This window comes from Psammomys obesus, unplaced genomic scaffold (genome assembly GCF_907164565.1).
Source record: "Psammomys obesus unplaced genomic scaffold, mPsaObe1.curated_primary_1811, whole genome shotgun sequence".
NCBI lineage: Eukaryota > Metazoa > Chordata > Mammalia > Rodentia > Muridae > Psammomys > Psammomys obesus.
In genome coordinates this window covers 23,539,738-23,548,637 of record NW_026592510.1, presented here as the reverse complement: position 1 = coordinate 23,548,637, position 8,900 = coordinate 23,539,738, and the positions used below count along the sequence as shown (strand labels likewise).

At 41.2% G+C, this 8,900-nt stretch overlaps 1 pseudogene; it reads right to left on the bottom strand.

Annotated features, from left to right (window-relative positions):
- Positions 1 to 8,659, bottom strand: LOC129681977 (ferritin light chain 1-like; annotated as a pseudogene).
- Positions 8,660 to 8,900: the final 241 nt, after the last annotated feature.

Below are 8,900 nucleotides of genomic sequence, written 5' to 3'. Positions count from 1 at the left end.
TCAGGTGGAACTCATAAGTCTGGCTGGTGCAGAGCAGAGGGAGTCCCTTGGAAGGGAATGAGGTGTCCTAGTCGTGCTTGAGAGTGAGCTGTGCTTGAGAGTGAGTCTCTCAAAGAGATACTTGCCCAGAGAAGGCTGTAGCACACCAGTCTGCGTTGGCTGTGGCCCAGCCAGCCTACAGATGTTGGTCAGGTGGTGGCCCATCTTGACGAGCTTTGCCTCCTCGATCAGGTTTTCCAAAAAGTTGCAGAGATGAGGGTCTGTGTGGGCAGAACCAAGAGGGCCTGGTTCAGGTTCTTCTCCAGGGCCGAGGCAGCTTCCATGGCTCCCTGGGTTTCACCCCTCTCATCTTGAGATGGTTAGTGCACATCTTGGAAGAGTGATTGGCCCCCCGGGATCATTCTGCAACCCGAGGAGACACTCAGTGCACGCACACTTCTCCTCAGCCAATTTGCCAAAGAAGTGGCCTACACCCTCTAGAGCCACATCATCCCGATCGAAATAGCAGCCCAGAGAGAGGTAGTTGTAGAAGACCTGCAGGTGCAAGGTGACTAGGTGGTTCTCAGCAGCTTCCACTTTGGTGAAATAACTGATGAACCTGGGAGGTCATGGCTGATCCACAATATGGAACTGACCGCAAAGGGAACAGTGCTGCCTGGTCCTAGGAGCCTAGGGCGGAGAGGAAATGGTCTCTGAGGCTACTACTGGAGAGACTGTAAGGCGGCTGGAAGCTAAAGAGGGAGATCCCAGGTCTGCTCCATCCAAACACTGTTGAAGAGAGACATGGATCCACGGGACCTCCAAGGTGCTGCTCTGAACTTTACATTTTAAAACAATGAGAAAAATGAAAATATAGTTAAGAGAAAAAAAAAGGAGTTTACTAAGGATTTCTGCACCTGTAGTATGTGTGCGTATTCATGTATGTCCATAAGACTTTCATGTAGAAGGATAGAAGTGCTGGAACTGAAATAAAGTCATTTTATATGTATTATATGTCCTTTCACGTTGTGAAAATGTGTGTGGCAAAAAGTAGACCCAGATGAAGCAAAACTGGGAAACCAGGGGAGTACACAAATAGTGCCAAACTAGATTTTATAGAGCTGAGTTGGGGAAGTCGTAACAAAGTTGAACACACTGTGTAGTCTGCCTGGGTGATGAAGGGTTCAAGACCAAGCCAGAACATGATCTGATGGGTCTGAAAGATCACCTTCCTGAAAAGCCCAGACATCCTACAGATTGTGTTCAAGAAAAAAAAAATTCACTGTAAAAAGAAATAAAATATGCAGAGCCAAATGCCCATAACCCCAAACTGCAAGGTAGAAACCTGGCCATAACAATAGAACTGAAAGACTTCAACTTCCAGAAGGGAAGAGTAATATAGAGGGAGAAGGGGGAATGGTGTTCGCCACAAGCTCTATGGAAACCTAATTTTATGTTGACTTACAATGCATGCATGTTTTAAGTGAAGTTACACCTCTTGAGGTGATAACTCAAGAGCCATAGACTATTTAACAAAGCCTCCAGGGACACACATAGAAAACCTCCCTTGGAGCTGTTGATTAGGGAAGTCCAGAGGACTCCCAAAAGAATATAACATATCTCTGTTGTCCTTGTTTTCCTCCCGTAATGTAAAGGCAAGACCTTATAGCTGAAGACAGTATGCACTTCAAATACAGGGCTTGGGGAACTTGAGATGGGAATGACCTAGATGCCTCCTTATGGAGGACTATCTCTCATAGTATCTGTAGGTGCTATGCAAGGTGTCAAGGGAAAAAAGCAATCACTAGCTCTACCCAGCTGTAAGCCTGAACCACAACACTGACCAGCACAGTAAGTTACCACCAGTAGGTTCAATTATATCTTGGGAGGTAATCAATGGCCATCTAATTGGACTTAAGGCCCAGTCAAGAGGAGGGCACTCACGAACGGTACTTAAACACACCAGTTAGTCATTGGCAGTAGGAGAGAGCCTTTAATTGACACTTCCCAAACCAGTGTAGTTTAGTGTAACTACACTCTAAACAATTATTTTTATTTCTACAGATAAGTGTAGTTCTCATCCCTTGTCAAAGAAGCTTCTTTTCATAGCAAGCAGAGGCCTTTACAAGCATCTACAGCTGGTAAAAATGCAGAGAATTGTTGACAGTGGGTTGCCAACCCCAATTAATACATCTACAACAAAGCCCCTACACTGATATGCCAACAAAAATGGGAGAAAGCTCACAAGGCCCCACCCCTAAATAAAGACCTACTTGTAATTAATGGTTGCTGAGAGAGAAATAATCAATCTTCTCTAAATGCAGTCCCTTGATAGATTATTTGATTCCAAGGGGTCTTTTCTAAATGCATATACATATGAACAATATAAAGAAACTTAGCAGGCTATTATACATAGATATTATATATAGTAATGATAATCAAAGATTATCTGAGAGGGTGTTGGGGGACATGAGAACAAATGAAAGGAGAATTGAGTAGAAATTATGTAAATGCAGTATAATCTATAAAATATAAATTATCAGAATATAAAATATAAAAATTTATAATTTATATTTCATAAATTATACAAATACAGTACTCATTTATGAAATACAAAAAATTTGTTAATAAAATCATCCATGTACTGGAATTACCAGAGGACAAGGTAGTTGAAAGTATACAGTAAAAACACAGACAAATATCCCCTAGAAAAATCTTCCCTAACAATCTTTTCCAAACATAGCAGGACCGATATACATAAGAACTCACAGAAACTGTGGCAGTACACACAGGTTCTGCAGATGGGGTCCTAGTACAAGAAAGGGAAGTGGACTCCTGTCATATGTTCAATGCACATCCCATTTGTCTTTCTAAACAAGGAATGCATGACAGGAGTCTACTGAGCGCATCTGAAAGACTCTAAGTAGCAGTGTTTTCAAAGCAGATACAAAGACTCATGACCAAACCTTCGGCAGAGTACAGGGAACCATATGAAAGAAGGGGAGTTAGTATGATGGGGAAAGGATAGGAGCTCCACAAAGACCAAATATATCTGGGCACAGGGTCTTTTCAGAGACTGACATTCAACCAAGGACCATGTATGGATATAACCTAGAACCTCTGCTCAGATGTAGCCTGTGGTAGCTCAGTAACCAATTGGTTTCCCATAGTGAGGGGAACAAGGACTATTTCTAACAGGAACTCAATGGCTGGCTCTTTGACCTCCCCACCCCCCAAGAGAGGAGCAGTCCTGTTAGGCCACAGAGGAGAGCTTTGCAGCCAGTCCTGAAGATACCTGATAAAACAAGATCGGATGAATGGGGAAGAGGTCCCCCCGATCAGTGGACTTGGAAAGGGGCAGGGTGGAGATGAGGGAGGGAGGGTGGGATTGGGAGGGAATGAGGGATCGGGACACGGCTGGGATACAGAGTTAATAAAATGTAACTGATAAGAAAAAATAAAATTAAATAATAAAAAAAGAAAATATATATATAAATTTTTTTTTTAAAAAAGAAAAAGTTAGAAAGGCTTGGGAATGGCTCTTACCTCATACATTCATCTGAATAAATAAATAAATAAATAAATAAATAAATAAATAAATAAATAAAGGGAAGTGGAAACAGCCTCTCACTCTTTTTTTTTTAAATCTTTTATTTTTTTTTTATTAATTACACTTTATTCATTTTGTATCCCCCCATGAGCCCCTCCCTCCTCCCCTGCCGATCCCACCCTCCCTCCCCTTTCTGCATGCATGCCACTCCCCAAGTCCACTGATAGGGGAGGTCCTCCTCTCCTTCTTTCTGATCTTAGTCTATCAGTTCTCATCAAAAGTGGCTGCATTGTCCTCTACTGTGGCCTGGTAAGGCTGCTCCCCTCTCAGGGGGAAGTGATCAACGAGCAGGCCAATCAGATTATGTCAGAGGCAGTCCCTCTTCCCATTACTATGGAACCCACTTGGACACTGTACTGCCATGGGCTACACCTGTGCAGGGGTTCCAGGTCATCTCCACAAATAGTCCTTGGTTGGAGTATGAGTCTCTGGGAAGTTCCCTGTGTTCAAATTATCTTGTTCTGTTGCTCTGCTTGTGGAGTTCCCGTTCCCTCCAGCTCTTACTATTTCCCACTTCTTACACAAAATTCCATTCACTCTGCCCATCAGTTGGCCATCACAGCCTCTCACTCTTAATCAAGAAGCGATTTGCAATTGATGCCCACTTGCAAAGGAAACAATTTTCTTCAGTGGAGTCCCACTGGGAAGTATATGTCCACAGTGAGAGGAAAAGAAATAGAGAAGGAAAGAAAGAAATAGAAGATGAGGGATAGGAAGGGAGGGAGAAAAGAAAGAGATAAAAAGAAGGAAGCAAGGAGGAAAAAAACGGATGGAAGGAATGGAGAGGGGAGAAAAAAGTGAAGAGAAAGAGGGAAGGGGAAAGGAAAAATTGAACCTGTATCAGATCAAAGGTGATGCTTGGGCAGGTGTCATCCTGAGATGAGTATCCATAGAGCTATAGTAATGAATGAGAAAAATGAAGTAATTTTTGGGAACAATAGATTTATATAAAGTTTTAAAATCAAGTAATATACCAAACATTAAACCATCAAACAAGAAATAAACTTCCCTTCATCAGCATAAGACATTTTAATCAACCGTTTAGCGAACTATGCAAACCACATGTTCTGTGTGACGTGTGGGGCTCTGCAGTCTCAGACCTCAACTTCTGTAGAGCCATGACTGTCCAAGACCACGGGGTTTGTAGCATCTCCCACCCGTTGTGCAGTGTGTATTTATTATCAGAAAACTGTGTTCTGCCATAGAACTAAGCCAAATGAGGAAGGCAGGAGGAAAGGGAGGCAGCTCTTTGGATAGAAGTAGAAATGATGCAGTTAACATACATTCTCTGGAAATGATAATTACTATTTTTTTATGAGTTTAAAATGTAGCTTGACTTGTACCAATTAGGGTTACTTACTGGCTATTCGGCATATATACATGGCTCTGAGGAAGACAAAAATAACCAATGAACAAGGAGCAGTATGTAAAACAGAACAGAGTTTTCCTTACTACTTCTGCACCTGACATAGTGAGCTATCAAAACTGGAAATCCTCTCCACCCATAACAGAGAGGCATCTTTGTGCAGTGGACTGTAGACAATGCAGAATGTTGCGGCTGACCAAAATACAGGGAACAAGTGTCTGTGGAGTGTTCAGTCATAAATTGGACGTCTAAATTGCATCATTTTTGCCCAAGATGCAGAGACCATCAAGGAAGGGTGGTGGTGGTAAGATTATAAGAGCCAGAGGTTGATGAAGAAACAGTCTCTTTTAAATATAACAAGGACTGCCTCTCTCAGGAACCGACAGTGGCTGTGGTTATCTGCACATGATCCGCATAAGATCGAGCTAGTCAACGTGTCAGCACGGAGCAGGGAGGGCCACACGAGCCCCTGCTCGTAGATGAGGAGCTATTGGCAATTGAAGGCCGCTAGGGAAAGGAGACTCAGTTTTCTTTAGTGGTGTGGTCCCGGGTAGGTTGATCAAGTTCTAGTGAATGGCTCAGCATTCATGCCTTTATGGGAAGCACTAAATTAGACTCAGTGGGCTATCTGAAAGCAAGAGGGTGTGAAGTTGAGAGACATGAGGAGAGTTCAGAAGAAGTTGGATACGGGAGAGAGATATCATATGTATGAGATATCATAATGCTTTCAACATATGACCAAAATATGTTGAATGCATGTATGACATTCTCAAAAACTAATTTAAAAAATTAATCTGAAATCCCATTAGGCTTTTATCAGACACTGCTTCTTCCGAAACCTCTTGGTCTTGCCATCTTGCCACCCTGCCCCTTCCTTGATGGTCTCTGCATCTTGGGCAAGATGGTGCAGTATAGATGTCCAATGTTTATGTTTATGTTTATGATTTTTATCATAGATGTTTATGATTATCAACATGTTTATCAAGATGTTTATGATTCCACAGACACTTGTAGAAAGAGGTCCATCCCATGATTCTGCACTCACAAACAGTACACACAAAGGTGGGAGGGTCAACCTGTCTATGGATAATGCTAAGTACTGATGTTTTAAATAACACTCTGTGAAACTTTGAGCGTGTGACCCTTTGAAGTTTCTATTCACACAGTGTCTTCATGACATGTACAAGGTGAGACACTAAAGGCTTGGCTCACACTTGGTGAAGATGACCTAGAAAGTCAGCTGCAGATAGGGAACCAGACGTGGATATGCACCAGTGTCACCCAAAGAAATTGCCATCACATTTGTGCAAACAGCATGCTATTTTTTTCTGACTGGTTGACACTTCGAGTGATATTATCCCTCCAAATGTCTTGGCATGCATTTCTGAGACACTCGGCATACATCCTCCTCTCTTCTCTGTGTCATGTGGGTTCTCGATCTTTTCTTCTCATATGTCTTTAAATAAACATCAAAATGCTGGCTATAAAAAATCCCTTCTTGAACTAAGCCACAATCATTGTTTGAGTGGCTTCAACCTTTGACTTCCCCAATTCTGCAAATTGAAATCGAAATTGCCCCTTCTCTACCTCAAAAGATGCAGAAGGAGTTGACCTTGTTCTTTGAGTCGGTGTTAGAGCATCTTAATACCCACTCCTGTCCTATTCAGGGAGAACGTCAGGGCAGAGAGCCCCTCAGAGCTGGGCCTGCTTTAGGACCTCTAGAAGCAGCTAGTACAGCTCTGTTGTTTTAAACTGCAAGTATGCTAATTCATTATGAAACAACAGAAAATGACCAGCCCTCATTGCACATTCGGTGATGATTCTCTGCAAACATCTCTCTCCAAAATTTACAGCTGCTATTTTAACGAAAGCTATTGTGTGTGTGTGTGTGTGTGTGTGTGTTTTTTTTTTAAATTCCCTTTGTGGAATAAAAATAAACACAAAATTGGTCAAAGACATGAAAATTTGAAATTGCTAGTGGGAAACATTTCAAGATATAGCATAGGAAAGAACCTTCTGGAAATGATTCTATTTGCACAAGAAATAACCCCAAAACTTGACAAATGGAAATTACATGAAATTAAGAATGTCTGCACATAAAAAGAAATCATCACGAGAGTGAAGATATAATCTACAAGAGAATGGAATCTTGGTCAATCAGAGAATTGATATAGGATGTATAAAAACTCCCAAATTAAACACCAGCATTCCCACCCTAAATCTTCTAGTCAACAAATGAGCTAATGACTATGGTAAAACTTTAATTCATGCTTCTACCCACAGAAAATTTCCCCTGTCAATCTAACAAGAGAAGCCTCTTTCTTCAGTGAAATGCTGTGAATGCTGAGACACAGGGCTGCACAAGGTTCTGAGAACAAGTGATTGCTGAGTGTTCATCCCTTAAAAAAAAAAAAAGGGCATTTATACCGCCTCCTCTAAGTTTCAGGGGACGTTGCAGAAAAGAAAGAAAGAATGCAAAAGTCAGGGGACAGAGAGAAGGGCTGTGAAACATCATTTTTTGGGCAATGCACAGTTTTGCCATCATGACTCGCAACAACTGCAGATATGCGCACTGCTAAAGAACGGGCCGGCCAGCAGCTATGCATCAACAGGGGGACTATTCCTTACAGATAGAGCAACGGAAAGAGAGTCAGTGCTTTCAGTTGTGTAGCCACCGATGCTGCAAAAACACTCAATAAAATACTTGCAAATGGAACCCATGAACACATCAAAGATATCATCTACCATGACCAAATAGGCTTCATCCCAGGTATGCAGGGGTGGTTCAATATACAGAAATCCATCAATGTAATCCACCATATAAAAAAACTGAAGGAGAAAAACCACATGATCATCTCAGTAGATGCCGAAAAAACATTTGCTTTTTTTTTGCACCCATTCATGTTTAAAGTCTTGGAGAGATCAGGGATACAAGGCACATACCTAAACATAGTAAAAACAATATACAGCAAGCCTATAGCCAATATCAAGCTAAGTGGAAAGAAACTTAAATCAATCCCACTGAAATCAGGGACAAGGCAAGGCTGCCCACTCTCTCCGTATCTTTTCAACATAGTACTTGAAGTCCTAGCTAGAGCAATAAGATGACTAATGGAGATCAAGGGGATACAAATCGGAAAGGAGGAAGTCAAAGTATCATTATTTGCAGATGATATGATAGTATACATGAGTGACCCCAAAAATTCTACCAGGGAACTCCTACAGCTGATAAACACCTTCAGCAAAGTGGTTAGGTACAAAATTAACTCAAAAAAAGAAAGAAAGAAAGAAAAAAAAACCAGTAGCCCTCCTGTATATGAAAGACAAAAGGGCTGAAAAAGAAATTAGGGAAATAACACCGTTCACAATAGCGCCTAATAACATAAAGTACCTCGGTGTGACTCTATCCAAGCAAATGAAAGATCTGTTTGAAAAAAAACTTCAAGTCTCTGAAGAAAGAAATTGAAAAAGATGTCAGAAGATGGAAAGATCTCCCTTGCTCATGGATCGGTAGGATTAACATAGTGAAAATGAGCATCCTGCCAAAAGCAATCTACAGATTCAATGCAATTCCCATCAAAATACCAACAAAATTCTTTACAGACCTTGAAAGAACAATTCTCAATTTCATATGGAAAAACAAAAAAACCCAAAATTGCTAAAACGTTCCTGTACAACTACCGATCATCTGGAGGTATCGCCATCCCTGATCTCAAGCTGTACTACAGAGTAATAGTAATAAAACCTGCATGGTACTGGCATAGAAACAGAATGATGGATCGATGGAATCGAATGGAAGACCCAGAAATAAACTCACACACCTATGGATACTTGATTTTTGGAAAGATCTCCCATGCTCATTAATTGTTAGGATTAACAGTGAAAATAGTCATCCTACCAAAAGCAATCTACAGATTCAATGCAATTCCCATTAAAATACCAATG